Source organism: Phyllobates terribilis, unplaced genomic scaffold, assembly GCF_046119375.1.
Source record: "Phyllobates terribilis strain yellow unplaced genomic scaffold, ASM4611937v1 Scaffold_5__5_contigs__length_657084704, whole genome shotgun sequence".
Lineage (NCBI taxonomy): Eukaryota > Metazoa > Chordata > Amphibia > Anura > Dendrobatidae > Phyllobates > Phyllobates terribilis.
In genome coordinates this window covers 175,113,095-175,136,867 of record NW_027362765.1, presented here as the reverse complement: position 1 = coordinate 175,136,867, position 23,773 = coordinate 175,113,095, and the positions used below count along the sequence as shown (strand labels likewise).

At 44.2% G+C, this 23,773-nt stretch overlaps 1 protein-coding gene across 1 annotated transcript in view; it reads left to right on the top strand.

Moving 5' to 3' along the window:
- SKAP1 (src kinase associated phosphoprotein 1) overlaps positions 1-23,773 on the top strand; it is a 682,301-nt gene that overhangs the window by 318,913 nt on the left and 339,615 nt on the right. The window lies entirely within an intron of this gene.

Sequence of the window (23,773 nt, the reverse complement as noted above, 5' to 3'; positions counted from 1 at the left end):
TGGAGGGGGGGGGGGGGAGCAAACTGAATTCTTGCCCCGGGTGCCAGAAAGCCTAGATACACCTCTGGGTGGATATAGGAATTAAATGCGAGATTCCAAAAGGAATACATTTAAAACATGATTTGATTTACCACTATGAATGAATTATGATATTATCTATTGCTATATGTATATTTTTAAAGTTTTTCAATATAACTGTGTAGTTAGATTTTAACTGACATTGGATTAGAGAACTTGTATCATGTGCTTTTGCAGGATATGACATATAACGCCAGCTTTTGGCGCATGTTGATATGCAATAATTTAGGATCACTATCCAAAACGCATTTGCCAAATATCCTCCTAACCCTTGCGGTTGTGAATATGGATTGACTTTGGATTTATTTTAAATTCTACTAATAAAGTTGATATTTTTTACGGAAGACCTATACGCTGGAATTTCTTTCCTGGATATGTTATAAATATGTAGAATATTGTAAAATACACTGTCGTCGTTTGTTCACCCCCTGAGGTAGGGAATACTGTACATGGATGATGAATACTGCCAGGGTCTTACTGGGGTGCCTAGGGCCCACCAGGAGAATTGACTCTAGGGGCCCACACTACAGCATCCGTAAACGGTTGTATTACTCGTTCATTTTTCAGCCTCTCCCACTAAAACGTGTGCCTTTTAGCAAAGTATACAGTGTGTAAAAGAGAACTGTATTGTGTAGTGCACTATATCAAAGTGTTTCTTGTTAACCAACTTATTTATTGTAGTTAACAGAATCTGTAATTTACAATCAGTAGCGGTTTTTCTTACACATGGCCATTCCTTGTCCTAAGTAAACCACCCAGTCCCTCAGCCAACTTAAACAATTTTCAAAGTGAAGAAAAAGTCATAATCACACAGCCTCACTGCGCATGCGCTTTAACGCGCTATGTTCCCTGCGCATGCGCAGTGAATCTGCTAATCACAGAGCCTCACTGCGCAGACGGCCGGACATCTACAAGTGCGCCTGCGTCCCACAATATCAGCGCTGGCCGGGAACACGATTAAATACATGGACGACGTTAGCAGTGAGTGAATGCTGCTCCTGCCCTTGACTGAATATGACAAGCATGCCCCTATGACTGAAAAGGCAGGTAGGATATAAGTATATTAAACGTTATAAATTCATTATAGCTGCACAGATTTTCATGAAAACAGCTTGCTAGTGATGCACATTGCGTCACTATCAACGCTATGGGGGCAGTGTAGAGGGCAGCTAGGGCGTGACAGGTTCCCTTTAAAGTGTGAATGACTTGATGCTGTCCCCGCATCATCCCTGCAGTAACAAACCTACAACTCCCAGCAGGCCCTGAAGGATTAAATCTGACAGTGCATGCTGGGAGTGGTACATATCAGAGGGTAAACCACTCAAATTATTATTATTTTACATCTTATTTTAGCAGTGCAGTGTGTATATACGGATACTGAGAATTACACCCAGTATACAGGACAGAAGAATTGGTTCTATCCAGTGTATATGTGGCACCCCAGGGGTCTGGTTTCCACAGTAATGTAATGTTATGTCTGAGAGCAGGTGGGAGGTCCTTTGGTCAGGGATCCTGTGCATGCCACACCTCCTGCCCAGTCTTGGGAGGGGAAGAACTTCCCCTATATAAACCCGGGGCTGAGGCAGGGTTAGGAGTCAAGGAGAGTAGAGACGAGAAACAGTCATAGGAAGAAACAGCAGAAGCTCAGTGGGAGCAATACTACTACGAGTCAGGGGCTGGCAGCTGCAGAGCTCGCCCTGACTGAGAAGCTTTCTTACCGGACCCGGCGTCCGAGGCTGTGGGGACTAACTCTTAGCCAGCAGCAGAAGCCGACCGGCAGGGGATTTCAGGTCCTCTGGCCAAGAAACCCGAAGGCAAGGTCACACGCGTGGGACCAGCACCGCCATCGTGGAGCGGAAGCCATTAGAAGGCCCCGAGTCACCGGCCATACGGGTGAGCACCACACGGCACACTCAGGGACGTGGGCTACTTATATCCGCTTCTAGCAAGGTAGCCAGAAGAGTACAGTCAGTTTGGGAGGCCTACAACTCCGCCTGGCCAGGGGAGATCCCATCTGCTCAAGGACTGACCAGGCCCCGTTCGCTAGCAAGTACTCCGGGAGGGTCTATCGTTGTTACCAGTAAAGACCCTGAATTACACCGCACCGTCTCTGAGTGGTTCCTGCTACCCCCATCTTCCACGTCGGCTGCCCTGAGGCCATACCCCTCCCGTTGGGGGTTATACTATCACGCTGCACAATTCTACACCGGCCTCAGCGGTCTGCCCTGCAGCGGCAGCTCCATAGCTGCAAATCAACGGGTGGCGTAGTCGACACTCAAATAACACCTATCAAGACTGCCACACACTGAGTTTGACTCCCTGGGCACGGACCGGGTCCCCGCCACTCGGAGACTACAACCCTCATCTGATCCGGTTCCGGGTAAGCCCCCGTGCGCGAGACGCTGCGCGACACAGCAGGCCCAGGGGCGCGTCATATATACTGTATATACAGAATAATACATACACAGAGAATTACACCCAGTATACAGGACAGGAGAATTGGTTCTATCCAGTGTGTATACTGTATATACAGAATAATACATACACAGAGAATTACACCCAGTATACAGGACAGGAGAATTGGTTCTATCCAGTGTATATACTGTATATACAGAATAATACATACACAGAATTACGCCCAGTATAGAGGACAGAAGTGGTACTCTGCAATATATATATATATATGTATATATTATATATACAGACACACACATTATACAGTATATACATATACACTGTGTTCAGGAATATAGAGTGGAGCAGTGTATATACTATATAATGTATAGATATGGCAGTGAATAGAATGTGGATTCCACACTATATACGCAACACCATACTATCTAACCGTCTGTACACTATATACTGCATATAGTAGCATATATAGACCCTTGTAGCATCTGTGTGCACACCCTCCATGCACTTAATAGCCCTCTGTGTCCATACACATACTGGCTGGTGACCGGTTCATGCAGTGTTATGTGCAGACCCTATTTAGTGTATAATGATTGTATCATACAATATAAGCACATTTTATCATTTACCTTTCGTGTCTCCCTATTTCCTCATAGATTGTAGCTTGCGAGCAGCAGGGCCCTCTCTCCTCTTGGTATCTGAGTTATGTTTATTCTGTAATGTCTTTATTGTCTGTACAAGTCCCCTCTGTAATGTAAAGTGCTTTTTTAATAAATTTGCAAAAATTTCTACATTTCTTGGGTTTTTTTCAGGCAAGATGGGGTGCAGAGTGTACTTTAATGAGAAAAAAAATGAACTTTTTAGAATTTACCAAATGGCTGCAATGAAATATAGGAGGCCAAATTCATTGTATATGTCATATAGGAGGCAGAGAGTGCAGTCTGTTTGTCATATATGAGGTAGAAAGTGCGATCTATACATCATATAGGAGGTATGAAAAAGACAGCACTCACCAATGGATGCCAAAAAAAGATCCTTTTATTTCAGATTCAGCATACAGACGTTGCGGCTGGTTCAGGGGTTGCGGGGGTGAACCCTACTGGACCCTTGGTGGTGCTGTTTGTAAGCGAAACAGCCGTCGTCCTTTTTTCACCCCCGAACCCCTGAACCAGCCACAACGTCTCTATGCTGAATCTGAAATAAAAGGATCTTTTTTTGGCATCCATTGGCGAGTGCTGTCTTTTTCATACTTCCTTGGACATTTGACTAGCACTGCTTATTTAGACATTGCACCTCCTGATGGGGATAGCCGAGGGCTAAAAAAACAGTCAGTGGTTTTTTGACTAAACAGGCAAGATTTGGGAACTGGTGCTGGCATACTTCACTTCTATCATCATATAGGCCCCACACACATGACATATATCGCTCTCTCAGCCTCCTATATGACGTACAGACCGAACTTTTGGTCTCTTATAATATATACTTTATATATCAGGCTAAGTGTGTTGTATACGTCATATAGGCCCGCACTCTCAGCCTCCTATATGACATACACTGTATATGTCATAAGAGGCCAAGAGTGTGATCTATATTTCACATAGGAGGTAGAGAGTGTGATCTATTATGTCATATAGGCCCCATATATAACGTATACCGAACTCTTGGTCTCCTATGTGACATATAGACTCTCGGCCTCCTATATGGCATAGGGCTCTTTCACACATCCGGATATTTCCGGTACTAGAAAAAACAGTACCGGAGATATCCGTGTCTGTGTGGCATACGTGTGCTGCATCAGGATCACACATACCATACCGGCGCCTGGGTATCAGCAGTACAGTTTGTGCTGTTCCCAGGCACCGGGTGCTGAAGGAATCGCTCATCACTGTCCCCTGCCGGCGCTGCAATCAGTGTTAGCAAGGGACAATGAAGAGACAATGTTGAGAGTAGTATTCACCCTCAAATGTCTCCAAAACCTGTAAAAATAATACTAAAATAAAAAAAAAACATTATACTCACCCGGCTTGACGTGACCACACACGCTGAGGAGCGGAGGAGAATGACTTGCTGCAGCGAGCGGGCCCCCGACCTGTGCTGAGCTCAGTGAGCGATGTCCTGTCACTCAGTGAGCTTAGCGTAGGGGCCAGCTCGCTGCAGGGAGTCATTCTCCTCAGCGTGTGTGGTCGCCTCAAGCCAGGTGAGTATGTTTTTTTTATTATATTTACAGGTTTTGGCGACATCGGGAGGTGAACCTACTACTCTCAACATTGTCCCTTGCTAGCACTGATGGCAGCGCCGGCAGGGGACAATGATGAGTGATTCCTTAAGCACCTGGGAACAGCATGAACTGTACCGCTGATTCCCAGGAGCCGGTATGTGTCACACGGACGACACACGCATGTCATCTGTGTGTCATCAGTGTGCACGTGTGTGGGACGTTTTTTGGCCTGTGCAGTGTATAAAAAAAACTGACATGTCAGCATGTTTTGCCCATGGACACACGGTCCGTGGAAACACTGACATGTGCACAGACCCATTAATTTGAATGTGTCTACGTGTGTATGTGTTTCCAGTGTGGAAACTGTCACCACATGAACTAGAAACACAGATGTGTTAAAGACCCTTTATAGACTATATATGTCTTATAAGAGGCCAAGAGTGTTATCTATATTTCATATAGGAGGTAGAGAGTGTGATATATAGATCATATAGGCGGTGACTCCATAAATGACTTATACTGCACTCTCTGCCTCCTATAGCCTATACTTTACTTTATATAGGAGGCCGAGTGTGTTGTACATCATGTAGGCCCGCACTTTAGGCCTCATATAAAACGTATACCGCACTCTCAGCCTCCTATAGTCTATACTTTATATAGGAGGCCGAGTGCGTTGTACATCATGTAGGCCCGCAGTCTAGGCCTCATATAAAATGTATACCGCACTCTCAGCCACCTATATGGCATATAGACTGATATGTCATAACGAGGCCAATAGTATGATCCACATTTCATATAGGAGGCCTAGAGTGCTGCATAACGTATAAAATAAATTGTATTATTGTTGGCCAATGCTGGGAACACTCACCCATAAAATCTTTATTGAATATCTGGCACAGCGCACTTGACTTGAAAGTGAAGCAGTGAGAGCTGTAGGCCTGCAGCCTTGTTTCCAATTCCAGGCCTGGTTAGAGAGTTGAACTGTAGAGTGCTGCAGGTCACCGTCCACATATCCAGCCCCGGAGCAGGTATAAAAAAGCCAAGTCAGAGCAGGAGAGAAGAGGGCGGTGCTCCGGTGCCGCCACCCGGTCCGGAGGGGAGCCGGAGTTGGAAGCAGGCCAGGGCAGGCAAGGAGCCGGGATGGGACTGTATAAGAAGCCCGGGAGCAGGGAGAGCAGAGCGAGACGTCGGCTTCGGTGGCGCCGGTGTATCAGAGGCCGGCCCTGGAGCAGAGAGAGAGCACTGCAGAGCGCGGCCGCGGCGTATCAAAGGCCAGGAGAGAGCGGCGTCAGCGTCAGTGTCACCTGACACCACACCAGTCTGCCTGCCAGCGGGAAAGCAGAGCGCGGTGCGTGTCACCGCCCAGAAAGAACTTTCGTCCTCTGTGTCACGGACTCACGTGGTAAGTATGCGGCATGCATGTCACTGCAGTCCCGCTGTCACCAATGAATGTGCCGTGCGCGCGACGCTACATTTGCTTCAGCCGCACTTTGAAAGGGCCAGTACTTTTAAAGGGCCCCCGCCACCAATTCTCTCACTCTCATATCGGGGCCCACCGGGAAATTTCCCGATTTCCCACCAGGCCAGACCGACCCTGAATACTGCAGTGAAGAAGGACAAATAATGCTGATTCCTTCAATGGCGACACCTGTACATGGTAAATTGAAAGTTTTAAGGGATACATATTTCTGATTTACAGTACTGTTATGGAAATGTTAATGGAATGCATATATGGACATTCACTAAAGGAGATGACTTGGCTTCCAATATATGAAAAGCAAAAATATGGACACCTCTCCCCTTTAACCTGCATAAGGTGGTAAAACAATGGCACTTTTTGAGCTGGTGAAAAGTTCTCACAAAGGAGAGAAATAAGGGCGTAACTATAATAGAAGCAAGGATTGCAGTTGCATCCGGGCCCTGGAGACTAGGGGGACCTAAAAAGTCCCTTTTCCCTTATGAAACATCTATTACTACTAAAGATCTGTGTTATTTGATGACATTGTTTTAGATTTTGCATTGGAGCCCACAAGCTTCAATTTACGCCACTGGAGAGAAAGCCACATATCCACTCATTACTATATAAACCCTCCTTATTGACAGAGCCCTCTTAACACTGTGCCAACCACTTCTGTCCATTTAATACTGTGTCTTATCATTATGTCATCCACACACGCTCATTGGATAGGTTTTGCTTATTAGATGAGACCTTACACTTCAAGCACTCGGTTCCAGCAGTACAACATCTCAAATGCCAGAAGCAGGTTGGCTAAAAAAAAATCTGAAAGTGTTATACTTATAGACTTTGGTCCTGATACATCAAGATTGGCTTTTTGCAATCCAGTCTTGTTGAATAATGTGCTGAAGTCAAATTAAGAGGCATGTACCTCTTAATGAATTTGGTGCATTATTTTTTCAACTATTGTGCACCACCACAAAAAATGTACTCCAGTCGGGGTCTGTAGTACATTTCTGTTGTAATTTGTTCCACTTCTGTGAAGTAAATTATGATAAATTTTATGGCCGCACTCGGCTAAGTTTATTTTGTTTTGTAACATTTCAAACTGTTTTACAGAACAATTCTGCCAAAAACTGTTTGTTGAATTAGGGCTTTTGTAAATATAGAAATAGTGTTTTGAGGGTCTGAGATGACACTTCATGGTCACTGTTTTAATAGGCTTTAGCACCAGCTGACTGAGGCCTCTTTCCTTTGCTGTTATGTGGATCAGAAGCATCACACTCGCTCTAATTGTTTTTTTAGGTAAAGATTTTTATTAATAGCTGTTACAAGATTTTTGTCACTTTATTGGAAATGATAACGTACATTCAGTGAAAGACCTGATGACAAGTTTGTATCAAAAAGATAAAATCTATGTATTTACTTAATTGTGTAAATAAGTGGAGGCTTTCAGCACATTGGTACTGAGGAAAACTGGATGGAAATGTTTTATTGCTCTGCCAAGTGGTCTTGTAGCACGCTGGGTCAGGAAATGCGCTGAAAGTTCCTGTGAGACGTTGCCCACACAGTGCTAGTTAGTGAAGAAAGCTAGTAGCAATCTGAATGATTAGGGATATGACTCACTGGGCACAATGGCTCACGTGAGGTGTGAATGCCCTTGTGGTGCAGAGGTTTGGGTTTAGGAACTGTGCATTTGTTATTTCTAAAAACTCATGGGAAGCTTGTCTGAATGAGCAATTAAAAGACTGGAGCGAACGTTCTTGTACATAAATATCCCGCACCATTGAAACCACTAGATAAATGGTAACAAAAACATGGCCCTAACATATGAATGGACAAATATCCATGGGCAGGTCACCATTGTGAGAGTTATTTATGTTGATTTGCATCCTGATATACAATGGATATAAAAAAAGTCCACAAACCCCTGTTAAAAATTACAAGTTTTTGCCATGTAAAAATTATGAGAATAATCTTTTCAGAACTTTTTCCACTTTTAATGTTACCCATAATCTGTACAATTCAATTGAAAATAAACATGTTTTAAGGTGCAAAAATAAAAATAAGTAAAATTATTTTGTTTTATAAATATGCACACCCTTAGGCTATGTTCGCACATGTTTGTGTTTTTCAGCGTTTTTTTGCTGCAGATTTTTATGCAGATTTTCAGCTGTGTTTTGCAGTACTAGCAAAGTCTATGCAAAACCAGAATTCTCTGTTCACACATCATGTTTTTTTGCCGTTGGGTTTTTGGAAAATAGAGCATGTCACTTTTTTCAGTGTTTTTTCACTCATAGAAAGTAGTGGGTGGTGAAAAAATGTTGAAAAAATGCACCAAAATTTGCATCAGCGTTTTTTCAGAAAAACCTGCGTTTTTGACGCAGCTGATTTCCTGCCAGAGTTCAGTTTTGCTGCAGATTTGCGGCATAAAAAAACCCAACATGTGTGAACATAGCCTTAAAGTAATACTTTGTTGAAAGTACCCTTCGAATTTATCACAGCATTCAGTCCTTTTAGATAGGAGTCCATCATGGTACATCTAGAATTGGCAATCTTGGCCCACTCTTCCTTAGAGTAGTGATCCAAATCTGTCAGATTGTGAGGGCATCTCCTGTGTACAGCGCCTTCTTCAGGTCAACTCATAGATTTTCAATTGGATTCAGGTCTGGCCTCTGGGAAGAAGAAAGCATGGAGAAGGCTTGGAACGGCTCATGATCCAAAGCACACCACATCCTCTGTAAAACATAGCGGAGGCAGTGTAATGGCATGGGCATGCATGGCTTCCATTGGCACTGGGTCAATAATGTTTATTGATAATGTGACTGAAGACCGAAGCAGCCGGGTGAATTCTGAAGTGTACAGGTCTATACGTTCTGCTCAGATTCAACAAAATGCAGCAAGGTTGATTGGATGTCGCTTCACAGTACAAATGGACAATGACCCAAAACATACTGCGAAAACAACCCAGGAGTTTTTTAAATATTCTGCAATGGCCGAGTCAATCACTGGATCTCAACCCCATGGAACATGCATTTTATATGCCCAAAACTTTAGGCAGAAAGACCCACAAACAAGCAACAACTGAAGTCAGCTGCAGTAAAGGCCTGGCAAAGCATCACAAAGAAGGAAACCCAGCGTTTGGTGACGTACATGACTTCCAAACTTCAGGCAGTCATTGCCTGCAAAGGATTCTCTACAAAGTATTAAAAATTAACATTTTATTTATGGTAATATTAATTTGTCCAATTACTTTTGAGCCCCTGACATGAGGAGGCTTTGTAGAAAAATGATTGCAATTCCTAAATGTTTCATAGGATATTTTTGTTTAACCACTTTAATTAAACCTACACTTCATCAAAAGATTCAGAAACTCTGGTGAAACCCATATGCACAATGGACAAGGCCGATGGTCATTATTGGATGCTCGTGCCTTTGGGCGGCACTGCATTAAAAACGGTCACGACTCAGTTTGGTAAATCATTGAATAGGTTCAGCAATTTTTTCAGAAATCCTTGTTTGTGAGCACAATTTGACGTACAATGCACAACTGAAAGTTGAAGCTCTGTCATTCAAAGAAGCAGCCATATATCAACACAATCCAGAAGCACTGCCATTTTCTCTGGGCCAAAGCTCATTTAAAATTTAACTGAGGCAAAATAGAGAGGACATAAACACCCAGTATATTTCATTATAACTAGTTTTGTAGAACCAATACGGAAGCTCAGTTTAGTTGATCCTGGATATTATTGTGGATGCCATATTACGCCAGTAATTTAGAAATTCATACTCTGCTTCAAATTGAACTTTAACTTGAAAACTTGAAGTAAGTCTGCCATGACAAAGTAGCTTAAGGCTATGTGCCCACGATGCAGAAATGCTGCATATTTTTTCCGCTTCTCCCCGGCAGGAAAAACGCATGCGGTTTTTACATGCGTTTTCCCGCCAGGTAGAAGCGTTTGTCAAGCGTCTTTGCATGCATTTCTGCATGCGGGTTATCAAGCGCTTTCCAAGCGATTTTAGCATCACTTGGAAAAGTGCTTGACAACTTGTTCACACTATATAAATCCATGCAACCTGCATGGATTTTATATAGTGTGACCAAGTTAGTTAAAAAAAAAAGAATTATAACGGTAAAAAAAAAAGAAGATTATACTCCCCTTCCGATGTCCTCCCGGTGTTTTCTCCGCTGCGTCCGGTGTCTTAGGCGGCTCGCAGTGGTGTGAAGGACCTGGGGTGACGTCATTGAGTCATGTGACAGGTCACATGACTCAATGACGTCATGGCAGGTCCTTCACAACACCGCGACCCATACAGCAGACCAAATGGAGGGGAGAAAACACTGGGAGGACATCAGAAGGTAAGTATAATCTTTTAAATTCTTTTTTTTTACAGGTTCTATGGTACCCAGGTCTGGATGATAGTCTCCTCTCCTCCAGACCTGGGTACCATCCGCACATTGAACCGTGTGATATCCGCATGTACAGATGTAGTCATGCGGATGTCACGCGGTCCAATGCAAGTCAATGGCGGCGATTACGCTGCGTGTCCGCAAAATTAATGGACTTGCTGCGTATTTTTCCGCAATGATAATCCGCAGGGGAAATTTCCGCTGCATGTGCACAGCACATGCGGATTATCTTGGGGACCATGGGGCACGTATTACCAAGCATTTTTTAAGCATTTTCGCTGCGGAAATTCCACGGCAAAAACGCTTGAAAAATGCATAGTGGGCACGCTGCCTTAAAGGTTTAAAGCAGTCCATTGATCATTGATCTGTGTGTCCACAAGTCAGTGGCTCTTATCCAGTCTGTGCTGACAAGCATTTTTGTGGGATAACTGATTAGAGTGAAACTGTTGACAGCCATCTTACAGTAACCATTATTTAGAGTTCTGCTCTTCCACTCAATTATTATGGTTTTATGGGTAGCTATAAGCCTTGACCCTGCAAAAACACAACCTATCATGCATGTTATATCCGTGATAAGCAGTGCCTATCGGCAACTTGTCTGTACAAAATGATCATTTTGGCAGGCTAAAATCTCAACAAATTGTAGGACTGTCTGGATTATGACATGGTTGGTAGATTCCGGTAAAATTGTTAATTGTGTGCTGTCAGAAATCTAATGTTAGTTGCTAGACACTGGGACCTTCTGTCTGTTATGTCAACTGGTGATCAAAAAAGCACATACCGTATTTTTCGGACTATAAGACGCACCCCAAACTTTGGGGTGGAAAATAGAAAAAAAATATTATTTATAAAATGGGGGTCCATCTTATAGTCTGAATAGGTATGGTATCTTACCTGGGGAGTAGTGAATCGAGGATCACAAGAGGCAAGGTCCCTCAGGAAGTCGGCGGCTGCAGCAGAAGAGGTCAGATGCTGTGGAGCCTGTCTGCCTGGGGCCGAGGCCTCTTTCTGGGGTCGGGGCCTCTGGCTGGGGCCGGGGTCTTGGGCTGGGGCCTCTGGCTGAGGCTGGGGCCTGTACTGGGCTGCGAGCGACGAAGCAGTGCTGCCTGCGCAGGTTTCCGGTGTGTGCGGCCATCTTCCTAGAGCTGTGATCTACAGGAAAATGGCCACCGGAGCTACCGATCCGTGCATGCGCCGGCTCGGGTGGCCATTTTCCTGTACATCACAGCTCTAGGAAGATGGCCGCACACACCGGAAACCTGCGCAGGCCACCCCAGTACCAGCCAGGCACAGGTTCCGGTCCCGGCCGCTCACCTCTGCTGCCGCCGCTACCACTGCCGCGTTCCTGGAGGGCCCTGCGATCTCACTTTACCACCACCGCAGATAACGTTCGGACCATAAGACGCACCCCCATTTTCCTCCCAAATATTGGGGGAAAAAAGTGCCTCTTATGGTCCGAAAAATACGGTAATTCTGCTTCTGTTTTACATCCGCAGTCTTCGTTTTTCACTCAAAAAAACCCATACCCTTAGGCTATGTTCATACATTGTATTTTTATCACTCTATTTTCTGCAGGCAAAGCCTGCTCTCTTGGCAGTGAAGAAGGTGCTTACAAAAATCAGATTGTGCTATGTTTTGTTTGTTGCATTGTTTAATGAGTTTTTTTGTGCAGATTATATGGGTCATTTGTCAGCAGTACATGTTTAATAACTTTATTTTTATTCACCATAAACGCAGCAAAATGCATTGTTGCGATTTATGCAGCGTTTTTGAACTTTCTTATTGCTTTCTATGGTGAAAAACTGCTGCAGAAATTCTGAAAGAAGTGACATGCTGCAGATTTCAGAAACTATTCCATTTTCCAATTCATTCAGGTAAAAAAAAAAAAATGTGCATGAGATTTCTGAAATCTCATAGCTTTTGCTGGTACTGTAAAACACAGCTTTTAATTTGCATAAAAAAGCTGAAAGAAATGTTGCAAAAACACAATGTGTGAACATAGCCTTAGTGTGCCAGAATTCTGGAGCATTTTATGCTGAAAAACTGGTGCACATACGTGACCTGTTCCTGTGTTCCATATTTATTAAGTGTGACATTTTTTACACCTTACTCCAAAAGGTGTCTTGGCTTAGAGGGTAACTGAGTATGGCATAATGGAAAAGGGGGTGTAAGGTAAGCCAACCAATGGGTGGTGTAAAGTTACACAAAAATGCATAACTATGAGCTTCATTTATCATCCAAAATGAAACCTTGTTATTGTTATAAACGTGACACATCTTTAGACTGTCTAATCTAAGTTTATGCTGTGCAACTATTATACAGGATTAGTAACTCTTCCCAAATGTGTTTTTTGTGGAGGTTAATTTACTACTCTAAGATTTCAGTGCTTTGGATTATAATAATATTTAGGCCATGGCCCCACTATCAGTATTTGGTCAGAATTCAGTCAGTATTTTTCCTCAGGAGTAAGAGCCAAAACCAGGTGAGGAACAATCAGAGAAAAGGTATAATAGAAACAAGTCACCAATTCTGCATTTATCACCCACTCCTGGTTTTGGCTCCCACTCCTGAGAAAAATACTGACCGAATACTGACCAAATACTGATAGTGGGGCCATGGCCTAACATTGAAAAACGTATTTAACATACAGTTCCGCCACTGATCTGTGGCTCATATGATTTACCTGGAAGTTCCAGGCAATCAGCGTGGGCATTTCATAGGTATAACTGATCTAATTCCAAGTTCTTACACTGACTGGCTGTCTTAGTATTGCCTTTCTACAGTACCAAAATGTACTAGAAGTTGTACATTTTGCTGGTGCTGTGTGTGCACCCACAAGATCAAGAGCAGGACAGCGTTACTTAGCCTTGCTCCTGCCTCAACTATTCCAATCCTAATCCCAATCCTGGCAGTTTAACACTCTAGATGTCACAGTCAGTTGCGACTTTGGTGTAGATGGTTACAGAGAGCGGGCTTCCCTTTGTCAGCCATTGGCCTCCTGCTATGCAATCTCAGATGCCAATGGATTGTTAAGGCTGCTGGAGCCTAACAATTGCCCCCATGACTGCCATCTTACTATTTCTACTAGACCCTACTGAGGCATGGTCTAAAACAATGCCCACCAGCATTTTGCTGACGGGCATAATACATTGCAATACAGAAGTATTGCAGTGTATTATATGAGCAATTAGGCTCATGGAAGTTCCCTTTGGGGACAAAAATAAAAAAAAATCTGTTTAACCCCTTTTCCCCACTGCCTGTGTTAGGCGTCGGTCTGGTGCTGGATTTGAAATGGGTCCAGGACCTTCTGTGGTTTCCCATTTCAGTCCAACCGGGGCTGATGCTGCTCAGCATCGCCGTCAGCCCCAACGCCTAGCTAGTCCGCGAGTCCTGTTTGTTTCCCAGGTAGTTGTGCCTAGCAGTGTTAACCACTTTGCACCAGAGCCTGTTTTTGCCTTCGTGACTGGGCCAATTTTTTCAATTCTGACCACTGTCACTTTATGAAGTAATTACTCGGGAACGCTTCAACGGATTCCCCTGATTCTGAGACTGTTTTTTCGTGACATATTGTACTTCATGATAGTGGTAAAATTTCTTTGATATCACTTGCGTTTATTTGTGAAAAAATCGGAAATTTGGCGAAAATTTAGAAAATTTTGCAATTTTCAAACTTTGAATTTTCATGCCCTTAAATCAGAGAGATATGTCACACAAAATAGTTAATAAATAACATTTCCCACATGTCTACTTTACATCAGCACAATTTTGGAACCAACATTTTTTTTTGTTAGGGAGCTATAAGGGTTAAAAGTTGACCAGCGATTGCTCATTTTTCCAACAACATTTACAAAAACATTTTTTTTAGGGACCATATCATATTTGAAGTCACTTTGAGGGGTCTTTATGACAGAAAATACCCAAAAGTGACACCATTCTAAAAACTGCACCCCTCAAGGTGCTCAAAACCACATTCAAGAACTTTATTAACCCTTCAGGTGCTTCACAGGAATTTTTGGAATGTGGAAGAAAAAAATTAACATTTAACTTTTTTCACAAAAATGTGACTTTAGACCCAATTTTTTTTATTTTCACAGGGGTAACAGGAAAAAATGGACCCCAAAATTTTTTGTGCAATTTCTCTTGAGCGTGCTGATACCCCATATGTGAGGGAAAACCACTGTTTGAGCGCACAGCAGGGCTCGGAAGGGAAGGAGCGCCATTAGACTTTTTGAATGTAAAATTGGTCTGAATAATTATTATATTGAGTTTAAAAAATAAAATTTTCACATTTTTCCCACAAAAACTTTTTTCATCCCTTAATTTTGCATTATCATAAGGGTAATAGGATAAATTGCACCATGAAATTTGTTGTGCAGTTTCTCCTGAACACGCCGATACCCCATATGTGGAGGCAAACCACTGTTTGGGCGCACGGCAGGGTTTGGAAGGGAAGGAGCGCCATTTGACTTTTTGAATGTAAAATTTGTTTGAATAATTAGCGGACGCCATGTTGCATTTGGGGAGCCCCTGATGTGCCTAAACAGTGGAAACCCCCCACAAGTGACACCATTTTGGAAACTAGACCCCTTCGGGAACTTATATAGATGTGTGGTGAGCACCTTGCACCCCCAGCTGCTTCACAGAAGTTTATAATATTGAGCCATAAAAATAACATTTTCACATTTTTCCCACAAAAAATGTTTTTCATTCCCTAATTTTGCATTATCATAAGGGTAACAGGATAAATTGCACCATGAAATTTGTTGTACAATTTCTCCTGAGTACGCCGATACCCCATATGTGGGGGAAAACCACTGCTTTGGTGTACGGCAGGGTTCGGAAGAGAAAGGAGCGCTATGTTGGCTGGGATAGGCAGCAGACACCATGTCACATTTGAAGAGTCGCTGACATGCCGAAACAGCAGAAACCCCCACAAGTGACCCCATTTTGTAAACTACACCTCTCAAGGAATTCATCTAGGGAAGTAGTGAGTATTTTTTAATTTTTAAATATATACCATTGGGTAGTGAAAAAAGCATAATTATATTTTTACCACAAAAAAATGTTTTACCCTCAGATTTTACATTTTCACACAGGGCAATGGGTAAAAATGGTGCCGAAATGTGTCACACAATTTCTTCTAAAAGTGGCAATACCCCATATGTGGCTGTATCGTACCACTCAGCCATACGGCGAGATCTGGGGGGGACGGAGCGCTATTTGACAATTGGAGAACAAATTATTGTAGAATAGGCATTTGGATTTGGGAGCACAAAATTTTCTGAATTTCTTTTGGGGGGCAAGGGCCATTTTGCTTTTCCAGAGCCTTTCTGCTACCAGTAACTTGGAAGTCCCTTATATTTTTAACAGATGACGGACCTGAGTGGGGACTAGCTTTTTTTGAGGACTGAGTTGAAGCTTTTATTGGGAACATTTTACATAACATTTATCCGGCGCTCTAGGCTGAGCACTTACATCGGGGTTTCCATCTAAATTTCCAAGTGATGTAATTCAGATGAAACCCCTGCCGGATCCATGAGGCAGCAGAGTTACTCTGGACTCCGTCTGGCCTCTGTTTAGTGGTGTCCTTTTTTTCAGAAGTGCACAAAACTGTGGCCAACCGCACTTTTATGCACGCCTAAAACAAATGACACCGTGGGATCACAGGCCAGACGGCATCCACAGTGGCCTATATCTGCCTCATTACAGGGAATCTTCCGTCATGGGTTCCGGCTGAATCACATATTTCAGAGATTTACACGGAAACTCTGGCGTAAGTGCTCCGCGCAGAGCGCAGGATAAATGTGTGCAGAACCTTACTGCGATCTTTGGGAGACATAATAAAAAATCAGTAGCAGGTGAAGAATTGGTTTTATTTATTTTTTTACGCCATTCCTAGTGTGATATAACTGATTAGATTACTTTATTCTTCGGGTCGGTGCGATTACAGAGATACCAGATTTATATCGGGTTTTTATGACTGACAGCTGTCACACACTAAGAGATGCTTTTTTCTTGCAAAATCTAGTTTTTGCATCGCCATATTTTGAGAGCTATAATTTTTCCATATTTCGGCCGACAGAGTCATGTGACGGCTTGTTTTTTGCGGGACGAGTTGACATTTTTATTGGTACCATTTTTGGGTACGGGACATTTTTTGATCGCCAGGAATTGTTTTTTGAGGGTTTTTTTTTATTCCGTTCTGCGTGTGGTAAAAGTGATCAGGCAGCGTTATTCTTCGGGTCAGTACGTTTACAGCGATACTACACTTACTGTATTTTTTTTTTATGTTTTGGCGCTTTTACACAATAAAACAATTTTATAGAAAAAAATATTTTTTTTGCATTGCTTTATTCTGAGCGCTATAACTTTTTTATTTTTTGGCTGATGGCGCTGTATGGCGGCTTTTTTTGCGGAACAAGATGACGTTTTCAGCGGTACCATTTTTATTTCCATTTTGCTTTTTGATCGCGTTTTTTTCCACTTTTTGTTTGGCGATATGAGGAAAAAGCATAGTTTTTTGCTCCGTTTTTTTTTTATTTTTATTATGGTGTGCACAGAAGGTGTTAATTAGTGTGACAGTTTTATAGCTCGGGTTGTTTCGGAATACCAAATATGTGTACTTTTTTTATTCTTGCATAAATATACGGATTTATCGGTTTAATATTTTATTTATTTATTTTAATTTATTTTGTATTTTTTTTTTTAACAGTTTCAAAACATTTTTTTAACTTTTTTTTACATTTTTACTTAGTCCCTGTATGGGACATTAATTTTTATTTTTCTGATCCCTGATCTCATGTAATGTAATTGACATATATTACATTACATGAGATCTTCACTGACTGTTTCACAGTCAGAGTCTCCTGCCAGGCTTCAGCTGCAGGCTGAGCCTAGCAGGACACCATATATGGCAGAGCTGGAGGCGGTCTTGTGACCTCCAGCTGCCATAGCAACTCAAGGTCCTGGAAGGTATCAGTGGTCGTCGGAGAGGTAAGTGGACGACCCCCTCTCCTCCTGCTGTCTTCTATATGCCGCGATCACTATAGATCGCGGCATATAGAAGACAGCAAAGGGTTAACATCACTGGGACCTGATCCAATCAGGTCCCGATGATGTTCCCTGTCAGAGCTATCGCTCTGCACCGCTCCTGCAGCGCTTGCAGGACCCTGGGGGTCCTGAGCGCTGCGGGACCACCCACCATTTTTAAACGTCCGCGCTGCACAGAGCCCAGGCAGCGCGAACGTTTATCTACATTGGGCGGTCGGGAAGCGGTTAAGCCTTGGTTGCAGAGTGAGACAGGGCTTGTGGAATCTAAGTCCAGATTTTGCCGCACTGAGCATGTCCGTGACCTGGCGGATCATGATTGGTGGGTTGGCACCCACCTGACCCGGTGACCTGGCACCGCCTGATTGGTTCACGGGTAACGTCACCAATAGCGCGTCGGTGGGCAGGGCTTAGTCTTTAAAAGGCCCGCTCACAAAGATGGCGACGCGATCAGATCATTTGAGCTAGCTGTTTGTGGTGTGCACGCTTTCTCTGAGCTCCTCGAAGAGCCTTAGCATTAGTTAGGCAGGTTATATTAAGTAGGCAGATAGCTTCACCTTGCAGACTGGTTCTGACCAGGGGGTTCTCCTTACACCCCGAGCCTCCTGTGAGCTATATAGAGCGGGTTGGCTCAGACCGGTAGCACGCCAGCTGAGTGCTTGAAAACCCGGCGGGAATTACACCCGCACGCTAGCGCCTTCTCCTATAGCGTAGTGCCTGTATCGAAGACAGGGCTACTGCTCCTAGTCCGGTTACACGTCTCCCTGCGGTTCTTGGAGATTGTGTGAACCGCTTTAGCGCCAATCCCCATAGCGTAGCGCCTGTATCAAAGACAGGGCTACTGCTGTTCCCACGGTCGCACGTCTCCCTGCGGTTCTTGGAGATTGTGTGAACCATCTTACCCTTCCGTGTGCCTTAACACGAAGGGTTAAGATAATTCTAAGGTGTGTCGCCGGTCGCTCTCTCCCTCCGTGCAGTTAACGGAGATAGAGCGTACCGCTTTACCCGGTCCGGTGTGCTGTTAACACGGACGGGTTATCTGTTTAGTTGTCGCTTTTCCTTTCCTCCCGGAAAGTGTTCGGCAGCAGTCCATTAGGCTGCATTGCGGACCCCGCGGTCGGTTGCGTTCCATTAAAATAAAGTTGTCTGCAACCGCCCTCCTAACAGCCTGTTTGTGCTTTCTTGACCAAGCCACATTTTTCAAATCTGACCTTTGTCACTTTAGTATTAACTCTGATATGCTTCTACATATTGCAGTGATCCGGTGATTCTTGTGTTGTTGTTTTTTTTGTTGTTGATACATTGAGCACGCTTGTACTATGCCAGTCATGATGGACTAGAAGAGGCGCTGAATTCATTGAAAGGTGCACACCACTTACGAGAGGCAACTAATTCATTAAGTGGCATGCGTCTCCGTGCGCTGCACCAGAAATGCTGCTCTAGTCAGGGACTGGAATAGTATTGATACTGTGGATCACCAGCTCCTCCTCAGTATGCTCCACTCTATCGGTCTCAAGGATACCATGCTCTTGGTTCTCCTTCACTGTATCATTTGACAGCTATTCTTGCTATTCTCTTCCCCTTACTGTTGTGGTTTCTCAGGGTTCAGTCTTGGGTTGCAAACTCTTTTTCTCTATACACCGCTACTATGGGACAAACCACCAGTAGATTTGAATTACTACCATCGCTACACTGATGTCACCCGATTATACACTTATTTTCCTGATATCACCCCTTCATTACTACAAATTACCACTGATTGTCTGTCTTTAATATCATGTCCTCTCTCTAGCTGAAATTACATTTTTCAAAAAAGGAACAAATTGTGTTTCCTCCCTCTACTAACCTACCTAAACCCAAAATTGCCATTTCTGTGGGTGGTTCTACCATAACTCCCAAGCAGCGCACTCTGTCAAATCTTTCCTTCATTCCTGATATCCAATCAATCACTTGCTCATGTCACCATCTCCTTAAATGTATCTCAAGAATCCGATTTTTTCTTACCTTTGAATTAGAGTAATAGTAAAGCTACGTACAAACTTTAAGTATTTAGTGAGTTTTTTACCTCAGTATCTGTAAGCCAAAACCAGGAGTGGAACAATCAGAGGAAAAGTGCAATAGAAACACGTCACCACTTCAGCATTTTTTCCCACTCCTGGTTTTGGCTTACAAATACGGAGGTAAAAAACTGACTAACTACTCAGCGTGTGCGCGAGGCCTAAGGGTGCTTTCACATTGAGTTTAGTCACCCATTCAGTGGCTACGTCTGCTATTACGTCTGAATCCCTTGCAAATTGAGATTCGGACTTATGCGCTGATGGGTCCATAGACTATAATAGTGCCTACAGAGCAAACCTTCGCTCTGATGTATATCATTTTCAGAACTATATTGTTACACGTACGCCGATAGGTTCAGATAGGGCGAGACTAGTTTCATGAATTCGTTGGAATCCTGCGGGAACCGTTACTTAGGACAACCATAGGCTGCAGCTTTTCTCAGACACGCAATAGATTTAATTGCTGACCAGACACCTCTGACAAGAGTCTTTTTCAACAGTTTAACATTGGAATTTAATCTGAAGCATGGCCAGTGCAATCTTCATTACAGTACAGTCTAATAAAGCAGGCAAAGTAACGTCAGTCTTTTCAGTAGCATAATTCAGCACAGATTAGATCTCTTAGCAGCACACTTCTTTGTATACACAACCACAGGCTTTTCCTTCACAAGGACTCAATAGTACACAGCATTCTTTATCCTGCATGGAGATGGAGGGGGGGAGGGTTTGCTGAGGGAGAAGATCCCTATGACACGATTCCTTTCAGTCCTAATCTTTCTGACCGATAATATTCCACACTGTTAACTCAGGGAGTCTATCTGACCTGTGTTTAGCTTCCCTCCTGACCTGAATTCTGTTCCCTTGCCTTCTGTGATATACAGATCACACACCATCTTTCTCTTCAGCTCCAGCCAGAACAGTAAACAACTTCCCCACAATCCCCTGGGGCTCTGCTAACCACTCCCTGTCTCCTGTGACTGTGTTAACCCCTTTAGTTGCTGGATGCTTCGTGTCTCCTGTGCTTGTGTTACCTCTAATAGTTGCTGGATGCTTTTGAAGCAAGGACACTACTTCTGCATGTCACAATATGCTTACTGGAGACCGACACCCAAACACAGTTACACTTATACAGGTACTGGCTGGTGACCGGTTCATGCAGTTTTATTCAAATATCCCGATTTATGATAATTATGGCTGGATCATACACTACACACCAACTGATATATGGACCCTTTGCAGTCCAATAACTCATGATACTGCACAATTCCACCTGCTGGGGAAGTGGGCCCCCTTACCTTTTGGGTTGCATCAATGGTATGCCTGCCCCTGCCACTGTTTACTTTTTGTGTCACCCTTATTCCCTCATAGAGTGTAGGCTCTTCTGAGCAGGGCCCTTAATTGTAATAGTAGAATGTCTTATATTGTTAATACAAGTCCCCTATGATTTGTAAAGTTCTTTGGAATATGTTGGCTCCATAAAAATAAAGGGGTGTGTGTGTGTATGGAAAGACCATTCAGTGTAGCTAAACGGGCAGGGAAGATACCTTTTGTGAAGTCACCTCGTCCCCGGCCGCACTTATAACTACAACAGCATTTCAGAGTAAAACGTATGTATTTGTAACATAGTCGTTTTCAGATAAAAGCTGCCCTTAGACCTGTATTAGTATGGTATTCATTGCTTCCCGTAGGGGTGAAGGGAGTTCACAGCTCTGCTGCTACATGTATCTGCTGCCACCTAGCTGCACGAAGTATAATCTCAGTTTCATTTATTTTTGTATTTGTAATGTTATTTTTATTTGTCCGGCCTTCTGTTTTGTATTTTTACCCCCAAGCATCGTACAGAAATGCCTGAGGGAAACTTATGTGGAGACAGATCCCATAGTTCTCTATGGAATCGTTTTCATTTGTCAGATACACAAGTTGCTGGGCCATATTAGTTATAGAACCGGATCAGAAACAAGGTTGCCAACTTGATTTTATATTTTCATGTGGACAGCTTATTAATAAATCTCGGACAGCCAACATTTTTTATGGACATTTTGGCAAATCATAATAAATCATTTAAATTCTATGTGCTATACATTCACAGCTGTGGTATGATAATTATAGTCGGAAACTGAATGGGTTTCTCCAGCTTAAAAAAAAAATCACGAATGCATCAATTTTTCTCTTACGGACAGAAGAAAAAAGTGCCCTATTTTTACATGCTGTCCAGGAATATATTTGCAACCCTAATCAGAAAACGCCATATGTATTTTTTTCTGATTCGGGCATGGATGCCAGACTGGTGTTAGAAGTATACGACTTTGCATCATTGGTGTCCAACTCAGGCTTATAAAATATAAATTATTGGTGTTGGCTGAAAAATAGAAACCCAGTCTTAAAGGGGTTGTCTGGCCTTAGGCTACAAGTCTGCAGTCACTCTGTGCTTGCAGACTTGTGAATCCTCACAGCACGCATACTGTGCGCTGTGAGGATTCTCTTGTGTCAGGAGTGGACAGTCATACTTTCGGCCACATTCCGACTAGACGTGCTCGGCCTCATTTAATACACTTATGTTGAACAAGGCCGGACACATCTAGTCGGTATGTGACCACATGTATGCAAATAGCATAGCATACTTGGGGTCACGCGCTCACCTCTCCCGGCCCCGAAGAATCCTCACAGCGCGCAGTGCACGCGATGTGAAGATTCACAAGTCTGCAGTTACATGGAGTGACTGCAGACTTGTAGCCTAAGGCCAGACAACCCCTTAAAGGGGTTGTCCACTACTTTTACATTGATGCCCTATCCATAGGATAAGGCATCAATGTATGATCAGCCGGGGTCCCACACGCGGCACCCTCACTGATCAGCTGTTATCGGTGCCGGCCGGAAGTGCTCACCTGCGGGGCTCTGCCATCAAGTGGTAGTGGTCGCCGTGGTGTACTGCAGATCCGCCTCCCATTCAGTTGAATAGGAGGTGGATGTGACGCGCCCCCTGGGCCGTGGGGTACCCGGTGCCTGGCCGGTGAATGCTGGGGAATGTCACAGTGGCGGTGACCCGGTCCGTGACCCAGGGCGGTCAATAAAAGGGGTTATGGATAGGGGATTTATAGTGTTTTTATAGAGTTCGTGACGCCACCTGTGGAATGCGGCTAAAGGGAGCCGCCGCTGCGGAGCAGTCCTCTGAAGCTGATGTTACTGCAGCAGGGATGGTGTGGCTCTCCACAGGAAGAGCTAGCTCCAGGGCAGTGTAGATATTGCAGGTTGTGCTGGGCGTTGTAGTGCCGGGGTTGATAGCGCAGCAAGAAACACAGAGACAAGGAAGTGCAGTCCCAGGGTCTTTACTGGTGCTGATTAAACAAGCCGGGACTAGAGCACTGGCGAGAAGTGGAAGTCCGGGCAGCCTGGAAGCAATTAAAGAATCCTCATTGCCAGGTGAAGTTGGAGGCCTTCCCTTTCCACTAAACTCTTTGGCCCTGCTGCTTGTAGCAGTGCTTTGACCCTCGTCCCTGAGTGCGGCGTTTCTGTGCTCACCCGTATGGCAGGCAGCTCGGGCCTTGCTGGCGCGTCGCTCCTACGTGGCGGTGCTGGACCCTCTGTGCTGCTGAGCCTCCGGGTGTCTGATGGGGCCAGGAGACCTGCAATCTCCAGCCCTCCGGTTTCTACTGCTGGGCCTTCGGTGCCCCACAGCCTCGGACTCCGGTGTCCGGTTCTTCGGTGTTGAGCTTCTGGGGTGAGCTGCCGTGCAGCTCCAGTCCCCAGTTCCTCTCTCCTCAACGTCCTCGCTTCAACTCCTCACACTAAGACTAACTAACCCCGCCCCCAGTTGCCAAGGGGAGGTGCTCCCCTTGCTGGTCTGGAGCCAGGAAAGTGTTGCATGTTTAGTATACCTTAGTAGGGGATCCCTGCTTGCTTCCAGGCATGGCATTACCTCTTTTGAGGGAGGCAATGCCACTGTGGCATCTGGACCCCTGGGGTGCCACAGATGTGCAGTACACTGCAGCGGCCACTACCACTTGACGGTGGAGCCCCGCAGGTGAGCACTTCTGGCCTTCGTCCGCCGGCGCCGTTAACTGCTGATCGGTGGTGGTGCCGCGGGCGGGACCCCG